This window comes from Hevea brasiliensis, chromosome 7, assembly GCF_030052815.1.
Source record: "Hevea brasiliensis isolate MT/VB/25A 57/8 chromosome 7, ASM3005281v1, whole genome shotgun sequence".
In the NCBI taxonomy this organism is placed as follows: Eukaryota; Viridiplantae; Streptophyta; class Magnoliopsida; order Malpighiales; family Euphorbiaceae; genus Hevea; species Hevea brasiliensis.
Genome location: NC_079499.1, coordinates 84,979,836 through 84,991,542, shown reverse-complemented (window position 1 = coordinate 84,991,542; position 11,707 = coordinate 84,979,836).

Below are 11,707 nucleotides of genomic sequence, written 5' to 3'. Positions count from 1 at the left end.
ATGAAGATTGAGAATTTTTGTATATGAATTGAGTATTAATGAATTTGAATAGAAATGTATGGAAATGAATGTGAAATTGAAATATATAGACTATATTTGAAATGATGAAATGATTATGATGAGCATGAATGAGATTTTTATTTGGAAATATTATTGAAAATTTCAAGCAGGTGAATAGTAAAATACGCCAATTGAAAATAAAATAGGAGAAACTCCGCTAGTTTCTCCTTAGAAAAATAATTGATATTAAAATATAAAGAAAATAAAATTATTGAAGAAATAAAGTAAGATAAGATAGGGTGGTCCGGCGTCTAGTGAAACATGCCTTGCTCGGCTACAGTGTAGACGGGTGAGGGGTGTCACACTCCTCCTGTAGCCTAGAAAAATAGGGTGAACAGGAGTGAGCACTCGACTCAAAGAGTAAAATACTGATTTTAAGTATAATTTCTATAGCTATTTGAAGTTAATGCATCATAAAGAGCGGAATGCAACACTTTCATTGTTTTTATACAAATCACATCATAAACAACAAAAAGGTAATTTGGAGCACTCACACACTCAATAATATTCAAACAATACATATATGGGAGCTAATCTCGTATATAGCTCTCTTAATCCAACCTCTGCCCACGAGTGTCTCTCAAGTTGGACTTTCGCTTGATAAACTAAATGTGGGGGCCAGCGAGATCATCTCGAATTGTGCCTACCCTGACTTATTTATAAAAAGATTGGGTCCCAGAGAGTCAAGCTCCAGCCACGTCTACCCATCATGTCCATTGTAACACCCCCGTTGTATAGCCTGGTATATTTCACTGATTCGGTGACCGGTGTCGGTCCGGACAATTAATGGGATTAGGGCCACACTTAAGACAACATGAGAAGCCATAAACACAAATAATTAGTAATGTTTAATTAGTTAACTATAAATAAGAAAAACAGAACATAAGAGGTTAAACGAGCCGAGAGTCACAGCGATGAGTGACCTCCTGAACGCATCGCAAGTCGTTTTAAACTCAAATTTCGAACCGTAAAAAGTGACGCTGCGGTCCTTAGGACCCTTATGAACACAGTGGAAAAGAGAAAATCACGCAAAAGAACTGTTAAGCCAGTCAAATAATTAGGTCAGGGAGCCGGAAGAAATATTAGATTATTTGCAAACCGGGATGAACCGGCGAGGGGCAATTTGGTCAATTGACCCGAGAGGCGACTCGACCTAATCACAAATAAAATCGGAGAAAAGAAAATTTCGGAATCAGGAATTAAATTAAAGAACTAATAGATAAATGAAAAAAAAAAAAAAGAAAAGAAAAAGCTAATTACATTACTTTATGACATCAAAATGATGTCACAATTGATTTTTAATTTTCCTACCATAATTGACCAAGTCAATTAAGTGAAAATACATATGAAACTAATAAATTAAAAGAAAAAAAAAGTCATTTTGGCCTTCTTCCCTTCCATTGCCGTCTCCCTCTCTACCAAGTTCTCTCTCTCAAATTTTCCTCCATGAAAGCTTATTTTTAAGCTTTCTAAACACTAATTCCACCATAAATCCTTTAATTTTCTTGAAGAAAAATTATAAGCAAGTCTTGAAAGGAAGATTAGAAGGAGAAGAATTGAGAGAAAGTGAAAGATTTGAAGATTGAAAATTCAAAGAAAGGTTAGTAAGCTAAACTTGAAATTCTAGTTGAATTAATTGTGTTTATAGTTCAATTAACTTAGAATTATGCTTAAAATGAAAATAAATTAATTGTTGGAGGATTAAAGCAAAACTCATCTAGCTAGGGTTTTGATGTGTGTGCATGAATTTGATGGACTTTAAGGTGTATATGAGCTTGATAGAGTTAAAGAAGCATGTATATAGGCATTGAAATTGTTAATGGTAACAAAGTAGTGAGATTAGGGTTTTGGACTTAGGGTTTTGAGGCAAAATTTAGAGAAATGCATAAATGGCATGTTGGACCTATTTTGAAGTGAAATAATGGTCAATTATGACCAAATAAGTTATGTGGGAATGGTAGAAAATTAAGCCAAATTCGTAGATCAATGAAGGACACCAATCCAAATTATGTCATTAACCTAATCAAATCATTGAGTAAAGTGAAATTTATTGTACTGAGATTTCCAGAATTTCCATTTGAGCAGCAATGTTTGGATGGCTATAACTCCCTCTAGAAAACTCGAATTTAGGCGATTCTTGAACCGATGGAAACCTAAGACATAGTAGAACATTTCATATGAAGAAAGTTGAACCAAATTATGAACTTAACTTAATCAAATTACTGACCAAAATTGGACCAAAATCTGCCAGAACCAAAAAATGCAGTATGAACAGTGCACATGAACAGTAAACTTATTTTGGCCATAACTTGAGCTACAAAACTCCGATTGAGGTGATCCAAAAATGAGAATACACTTAAGACAATAAGGAACATTTTATATGAAGGAAGTTTTGTCAAATTCCAACAGTAGACTGACCAATGAAACAGTGCAACTTTGGAGAACTAAAACCGAAAATTGGCAATTTTGCCAAAATGACCTAAGCTTTAAACAAATGACCAAAACCAACAAGTTTGGTGACCAAAATGTGGTATGTGGGTGAAGTTGGAGTTCTCATACCTATTAAGCCTTAGAAAGTCAATAATTTGACTTGAATAGTGCAGTGAATAGTAACCCGAAACACAAAATTTTGAGAATATCGAATTTAACACGTTAGAGCTAGCTAAATGTGAAGTTAAGTTTATTTTGGATTTATTTTAAGTTTTAGTACTGAAACATTGGAAAATTTTGTGTTTCAGTGGAAAAGAATACCGGGACAGAACCCGAGGAGTCGAGTCAAGGCCAACAGGCGACTCGTTTGAGGTTTGTGCACAACATATACTTTTATAATCATCTTTTGCATAATGTTTTGAATAATGTGAAATATTGGATTATAGCATTTTTATGATGTTTGATTTAAATTGTGAAAGTTATTGTGTATATTTGAAATGACAATGTTTAGCAAATTGTTAAGATAAGTTTTGAAACCACAGTGTCATGACCATATATTTGAACACCTCACTAGCACGACTAGTGGGGGTAATTAGTTTCGAATTTTGATTCCTTCTCTGGAGAAGTGTTGAGGTGTGCCAGTAGAAGAGGATGTGAATGGATATCCATATATTTGAGCTAGCTAGCCTGTGATATGATTTCTCTTTAGCCTCTGGCTATTGAGATTCATGTGATTTCTCTTTAGCCTCTGGCTATTGAGATTCTATTTGTTTCGAATGGCGTGATCTAACTGTGGGTTTTATGAAATGTGTTTTGATACTTTGAAATGAATTTGGTTTACATGTAAAATCTTACAATGCATTATTGTATTTAATTTTCATGTTTAGCCAAATTTTTGAATGAATGTGCTTTAAGTTTTGCATAAAGATTATTTAGTATATTGTGCACCACTGAGTCCTAGTACTCAGCGATAGCTTTTATTACTTCGCATGAGATCTGAGAGACTAGAGGAAGCGTGATCGAGTGAGAATTGAGAATCGTTACGCTTTGAAGTCTTCTGTATAATTTATACCCTAATCAGTAAATACTTCTTTTGATGTATATATTGCACATAAATGTATGGACATGTAAAAATGGGTCTTGAGCAGCTTGTACACAAATTTGTATGAAGTTTGTAATAAAGTTTAGTTTATGTTTCTTTTGATATAAATTTGTAAGGTTGTGTATAAATTATTTTGTTTTTAATGAAATATGTATGATATTGATTGACAGTATTTTGAGAACTATTGAACTTGTGAATTTTGAGAAATTGATTGAGTTTGATTGTGAAACCGAAGTAGTGGTTGAAAAAAACTTTTAGAAGTGCTTTTTACAGGTATTTGAAGAACGGTTTTCTCAAAATACAGAGGAAACTCTGTCAAAATTTTTATAAGATTTTCGAAAAACTAAAATGGCCAAAATATTAATTAGTTTTAATTTCAACTAAATGTTTTAAATACTTATTAGAAATGCTCACCACTTGTCAAAGATAAGAAAATTGTTTTAAAATCCCTTGTAGGGTACTTAATGAGTTATCGGTAGGTGAAGTTCGGTAGTTCATTAGGTATTCTACGGGATCATGTTATGCCTTACAGAGGGGTAAGGTGTGACATGTTTTAGTGGTATCAGAGCAAATTTTTGAAGTATGTTTTAACATATAAATTTGTGTCTTTCTTGTTAAGTACAACTGCTCAATGTCCATAATTGTTACATACAATGCATTACATCATGAATATGAACTAACGGAGGGAAATCTCCATGTGTTACTTGTTCAGGAGATACCCTAACTTCAGACTGAAATGGAGGAAGGGGATCGCTCAGTTGAGCAGTCTGTTGAAGCTGAGGCACAAGGGGAAGCCCCAGCTTTGCAGAATGTTAGTGGGTCAGCAGCACCAGCCCCACAAATGCCGCAGTTTCCTGCCTGATTCGCCAGATGGCTGCGATGTTTCAACAAATGGTCGGGGTATGCCGTTCAAGCTCCACCCCAACCACTGTGGCACAACCACGCCTCGGCCGGACAATATGATAAATTATTGAAGTATGGGGCTGCAGAATTTAAAGTCTGTGGACCCTTTAGAGGCGAAGCAATGGCTTGAAAGAATGGACCAGTGTTTAAGAAATTGCACCGCCGGATGAGTTGAAGTTTGAATATTACGTGTCGCTCGCAAGGGGATGCATATGATTGGTGGAAGACCATCCCCACGGCTTGGCGAGAACCACGGTCTTGACACAGGATGACTTCATCGAGAGTTTAGACAAATACATCCCGGATGCATATGTTGATCGAAGCGCAAGAATTTTTGAGCTTAAAACAAGGAAATCGATCGGTGGCGGAGTATGAGAGGAGTTCTCCGCTTTGAGTCACTATGCGGAGAGTCTCCTTACTACCGATGAGGCAAGGTGCAAGAGATTTGAAACGGGTTTGAAGCCCAGCATACGGATGCAAGTTGTAGGATTTCGACACAGTAACTTCTCAGAGCTTATGTCTCAATCACTTGAATTGGAAAGAGTTGAAGCAGAAGCAAACCCAGTGAAGGAAAAAGTCGAGAAATTAGAAAAAGACAAGGGGGGAAAATCAGTTGAGCAGAGTTCTGGTGCTACCTCCGAAAAGAAAAAGAAGTTTAGTGGACCCAGCAGGGGTCGAGGTGGCAGATTTGGCAGAGGCAGATTTTGCAGTCGAGAGACCCCTAGGTCCAGTCGTGATCAGCGAGGTTCACATTCTCGCCCTGTGAGACTTGTGGCAAGATTCATGGGGGGGAATGCTATTGGGCCACTGGAGCCTGTTTTAACTGTGGAGGCAAGGGCCATATAGCTAAAGACTGTACTAGTGCTCCAAGATATAGCCCAGCTCCTCCTACTGCCGAGGGATCTATTCAGAGTCCCGCTCCCAGAAGTTCACAGTCATTTGGCAGAGGAAGAGGCAGAGGTAGAGGCACTACTTCAGGCAGTCAGGGCATAGTTGGTCAATCAGCACAAGGAAGTGCTTCAACCAGAATCTACGCAATGAAACAGCGAGAAGAAGCTGAGACTTCTGATGTGGTAGCTGGTACATTCTCTATCTCTGGTCAAGATGTATTTGTATTGTTTGATCCGGGTTCAACCCATTCATATGTTAGTGCTAGCATAGTCAGTTCACTTGCTGTTCCATGTGTGCAAATGGGTTTTGAAGTGCTAGTAACTAGTCTATTAGGACAAGAGGTCCGGGTCAACAGAATTTATAGAGACTGTCCTTTGGTGATCCAAGGACATGTTTTCCTGTCCGACTTGATTGAAATGCCCTTCAGAGAGTATGATATCATCTTGGGCATGGATTGGTTAGCCAGGCATCACGCCATGATTGGTATGGCGAAAGACAGTCACTTTTGGTCTCCCTTTATACGGTGATGTGGTAATACACGGGAAGAGGCATTTACTGCCATCAAACATCATTTCAGCTACACTAGCCAGAAGGATGATCAAAAAGGGGTGTGAAGCATACTTGGCACATGTGATAGACACCCAGGTGGGGAGTCCAGCACTAAGGGACATCCCTACGGTATGTGACTTTCCGGATGTGTTTTCTGATGAATTTCTAGGATTACCTCCAGAAAGAGAGGTGCAGTTTGAGATTGATGTTATGCCTGGTGTGGACCCAATCTCCATAACGCCATATAGAATGGCACCTGCAGAATTGAAAGAGTTGAAAGTGCAGTTGCAAGAATTGCTTGACAAGGGCTTTATCCGCCCTAGTGTGTCACCTTGGGGAGCGCCAGTGTTGTTCGTAAAGAAGAAGGATGGCACTCTCCGGTTATGCATTGATTACCGACAGTTGAATAAGGTGACGATAAAGAATAGATATCCATTGCCCCGCATTGATGACTTGTTTGATCAGTTGAGGGGTGCAGCTGTGTTCTCCAAAATTGACCTGAGATCAGGTTATTATCAGCTGAAAGTACAAGAACAAAGTATTCCTAAAACTGCCTTCAGAACCCGCTATGGCCATTATGAATTCCTAGTCATGCCATTCGGGTTAACTAATGCTCCGGCTGCTTTTATGGATCTGATGAACACTATTTTCAGACCATATCTCGACCAGTTTGTTGTGGTATTCATAGATGATATATTGGTCTATTCGAGGAATGTAGAAGAGCATGATAGACATATGCGGATTGTACTGCAGATTTTGAGGGAGAAACAGCTATATGCCAAATTGTCGAAGTGTGAATTTTGGCTGAAGGAAATATCTTTCTTGGGGCATGTAGTATCAGAAGAGGGTATCAAGGTAGATCCAAGTAAGATTGAAGCTGTCCTTAATTGGAGGCCACCCAGAAATGTCACAGAAATTCGTAGTTTTCTGGGTTTAGCTGGATACTACCGTCGATTTGTGAAGGGATTCTCCATGTTGGCATCTCCATTGACCAAGCTGCTTAGAAAAGATGTGAAATTTCAGTGGACGGACAAATGCCAGCAAAGTTTTGATGAGTTGAAAAGATGTTTGACAGAGGCTCCAGTCCTGACTTTACCTACTCCGGGTAAAGAGTATACAATTTATAGCGATGCTTCTCACAATGGGTTAGGTTGTGTGTTGATGCAAGATCAAAATGTCATTGCCTATGCATCACGCCAGCTAAAACCGCATGAGAGGAATTATCTGACACATGATTTGGAGCTTGCAGCTATTGTGTTTGCTCGTAAGATCTGGAGACATTATTTGTATGGGGAGAAGTGCTACATCTACACAGATCATAAGAGTTTGAAGTATTTGGGCACCCAAAAAGAGCTGAATTTGAGACAGAGGAGATGGTTAGAGTTGATAAAAGACTATGGTATGCGATAGACTATCGGCCAGGGAAAGCTAATGTTGTGGCTGACGCCTTAAGTCGCAAGACTATGGCAAGTCTACGGGTTACTCCTTTGTCTTTGGTACATGAGTTAAGATCATTGCATGCTAGCTTAGAGATTAGTGATGATGGGCAGACATCAGTTGCATGGCATGTACAGCCAGTGTTGATTGATCAGATTAGAATGGCTGCTCAAAATGATCAGAAGTATCAGAAGTTGATGGAAGAAGTCCGACAGGGCAAGAAACCAGAATTCTCAATCGAGATGATGGTCTCATGCTACACCGAGCGTAATGTGTGTTCTTAATGATGTTGATTTGAGGCGCATCATTTTGAAGGAAGCACATGAGTCTCCTTTGCCATGCACCACAGTGGAACAAAAATGTATAGAGGGCTAAAGGAGCATTCTTGGTGGATGGGTATGAAGAGAGATGTGGCGAGTTTGTGTCCAAATGCCTAACTTGTCGCCAAGTAAAGGCAGAGCATCAAGTACCCACTGGTTGTTACATCCACTACCGACTGCAGTGGAAATGGGAGAGAATAACGATGGATTTTGTGATGGGACTTCCAAGGACACGTAAGAGTCATGATGCGCTTTGGGTCATTGTTGACAGATCGACTAAATCGCTCATTTTACGCGATCCGGATGGACTACGATTTAGAAAGATTGGCCAAGTTATACATCGATGAAATTGTGAGATTGCGTGGAGTGCCAGTATCCATCGTGTCAGATAGAGATCCTAGGTTCACTTCTAGATTCTGGGGTAGTCTTCAGAGAGCCCTAGGAACTAGATTGAACTTCAAGATCGCATTCCACCCACGCATGCATGGCCGATCGAGAGGGTATTCGGATCTTGGAGGACATGCTACGGGCTTGTGTGATTGAGTTTGAGGGTAGTTGGGATACACACTTGCCTTTGATTGAGTTTGCTTACAACAACGGCTACCAATCAAGCATTGGGATGCCTCCATATGAAGCTTTGTATGGCGTAAAATGTAGAACCCGTTGTGTTGGGATGACGTGACTGAAAGAAAGATGAATAGAACCGAAATTGTTCAACAAACTGAAGAGAAAATCCGGGTGATCAGAGATCGACTTAAAGCTGCATCAGACCGTCAAAAGTCCTATGTTGATTTGAAAAGAAGGGATATTCAGTATGCAGTGGGTGAAAAAGTTTTCCTCAAAGTTTCTCCTTGGAAGAGGATTATGAGATTCGGCAGGAAGGGGAAACTAAGTCCTCGTTTTATCGGGCCATATGAGGTTCTAGAAAGAGTGGGTCCTTTGGCATATCGGTTGGCACTACCTCCAGAGTTGGAGAAGATACATAATGTCTTCCATGTGTCCATGTTGAGGAGGTACCGATCAGACCCATCTCATGTACTACCAGTAGAAGAAATAGAAGTGAATCCAGACCTCACATATGAAGAAGAACCCATAAAGATTCTGGCTTATGAGGTGAAGTAGCTGCGAAATAAGCAGATACCTTTGGTAAAAGTGCTGTGGAACCATCATTTGGGCCAAGAAGCTACTTGGGAACGAGAGGAGGACATGAGGAGACAACACCCACAGCTGTTCAGAGATTGATACCAGGTAAAAATTTCGAGACGAAATTTATTTAAGGGGGGGAGAATTGTAACACCCCCGTTGTATAGCCTGGTATATTTCACTGTTCCGGTGACCGGTGTCGGTCCGGACAATTAATGGGATTAGGGCCACACTTAAGACAACATGAGAAGCCATAAACACAAATAATTAGTAATGTTTAATTAGTTAACTATAAATAAGAAAAACAGAACATAAGAGGTTAAACGAGCCGAGAGTCACAGCGATGAGTGACCTCCTCGGGAACGACTGCGAAGTCGTTTTAAACTCAAATTTCGAACCGTAAAAAGTGACGCTGCGGTCCTTAGGACCCTTATGAACACAGTGGAAAAGAGAAAATCACGCAAAAGAACTGTTAAGCTACCAAATAATTAGGTCGTGAGCCGAAGAAATATTGGATTATTTTCAAACCGATGAACCTACGAGGGCAATTTGGTCAATTGACCCAGAGTGACTCGACCTAATCACAAATAAAATCGGAGAAAAGAAAATTTCGGAATCAGGAATTAAATTAAAGAACTAATAGATAAATGAAAAAAAAAAAGAAAAGAAAAAGCTAATTACATTACTTTATGACATCAAAATGATGTCACAATTGATTTTTAATTTTCCTACCATAATTGACCAAGTCAATTAAGTGAAAATACATATGAAACTAATAAATTAAAAGAAAAAAAAAAGTCATTTTGGCCTTCTTCCCTTCCATTGCCGTCTCCCTCTCTACCAAGTTCTCTGTCTCAAATTTTCCTCCATGAAAGCTTATTTTTAAGCTTTCTAAACACTAATTCCACCATAAATCCTTTAATTTTCTTGAAGAAAAATTATAAGCAAGTCTTGAAAGGAAGATTAGAAGGTGAAGAATTGAGAGAAAGTGAAAGATTTGAAGATTGAAAATTCAAAGAAAGGTTAGTAAGCTAAACTTGAAATTGTAGTTGAATTAATTGTGTTTATAGTTCAATTAACTTAGAATTATGCTTAAAATGAAAATAAATTAATTGTTGGAGGATTAAAGCAAAACTCATCTAGCTAGGGTTTTGATGTGTGTGCATGAATTTGATGGACTTTAAGGTGTATATGAGCTTGATAGAGTTAAAGAAGCATGTATATAGGCATTGAAATTGTTAATGGTAACAAAGTAGTGAGATTAGGGTTTTGGACTTAGGGTTTTGAGGCAAAATTTAGAGAAATGCATAAATGGCATGTTGGACCTATTTTGAAGTGAAATAATGGTCAATTATGACCAAATAAGTTATGTGGGAATGGTAGAAAATTAAGCCAAATTCGTAGATCAATGAAGGACACCAATCCAAATTATGTCATTAACCTAATCAAATCATTGAGCAAAGTGAAATTTATTGTACTGAGATTTCCAGAATTTCCATTTGAGCAGCAATGTTTGGATGGCTATAACTCCCTCTAGAAAACTCGGATTTAGGCGATTCTTGAACCGATGGAAACCTAAGACATAGTAGAACATTTCATATGAAGAAAGTTGGACCAAATTATGAACTTAACTTAATCAAATTACTGACCAAAATTGGACCAAAATCGCTGTAACCAAAAATGCAGATGAATAAAGGCACATGAACAAGAAACTTATTTTGGCCATAACTTGAGCTACAAAACTCCGATTGAGGTGATCCAAAAATGAGAATACACTTAAGACAATAAGGAACATTTTCTATGAAGGAAGTTTTGTCAAATTCCAACAGTAGACCGACTAATGAAACAGTGCAACTTTGGAGAACCAAAACCGAAAATTGGCAATTTTGCCAAAATGACCTAAGCTTTAAACAAATGACCAAAACCAACAAGTTTGGTGACCAAAATGTGGTATGTGGGTGAAGTTGGAGTTCCCATACCTATTAAGCCTTAGAAAGTCAATAATTTGACTTGAATAGTGCAGTGAATAGTAACCCGAAACACAAAATTTTGAGAATGTCGAATTTAACACGTTAGAGCTAGCTAAATGTGAAGTTAAGTTTATTTTGGATTTATTTTAAGTTTTAGTACTGAAACATTGGAAAATTTCGTGTTTCAGTGGAAAAGAATACCGGGACAGAACCCGAGGAGTCGAGTCAAGGCCAATAGGCGACTCGTTTGAGGTTTGTGCACAACATATACTTTTATAATCATCTTTTGCATAATGTTTTAAATAATGTGAAATATTGGATTATAGCATTTTTATGATGTTTGATTTAAATTGTGAAAGTTATTATGTATATTTGAAATGACAATGTTTAGCAAATTGTTAAGATAAGTTTTGAAACCACAGTGTCATGACCATATATTTGAACACCTCACTAGCACGACTAGTGGGGGTAATTAGTTTCGAATTTTGATTCCTTCTCTGGAGAAGTGTTGAGGTGTGCCAGTAGAAGAGAATGTGAATGGATATCCATATATTTGAGCTAGCTAGCCTGTGATATGATTTCTCTTTAGCCTCTGGCTATTGAGATTCATGTGATTTCTCTTTAGCCTCTGGCTATTGAGATTCTATTTGTTTCGAATGGCGTGATCTAACTGTGGGTTTTATGAAATGTGTTTTGATACTTTGAAATAAATTTGGTTTACATGTAAAATCTTACAATGCGTTATTGTATTTAATTTTCATGTTTAGCCAAATTTTTGAATGAATGTGCTTTAAGTTTTGCATAAAGATTATTTAGTATATTGTGCACCACTGAGTCCTAGTACTCAGCGATAGCTTTTATTACTGTCGCAGATACAGAGACTAGAGGAGCAGCAGACTGAG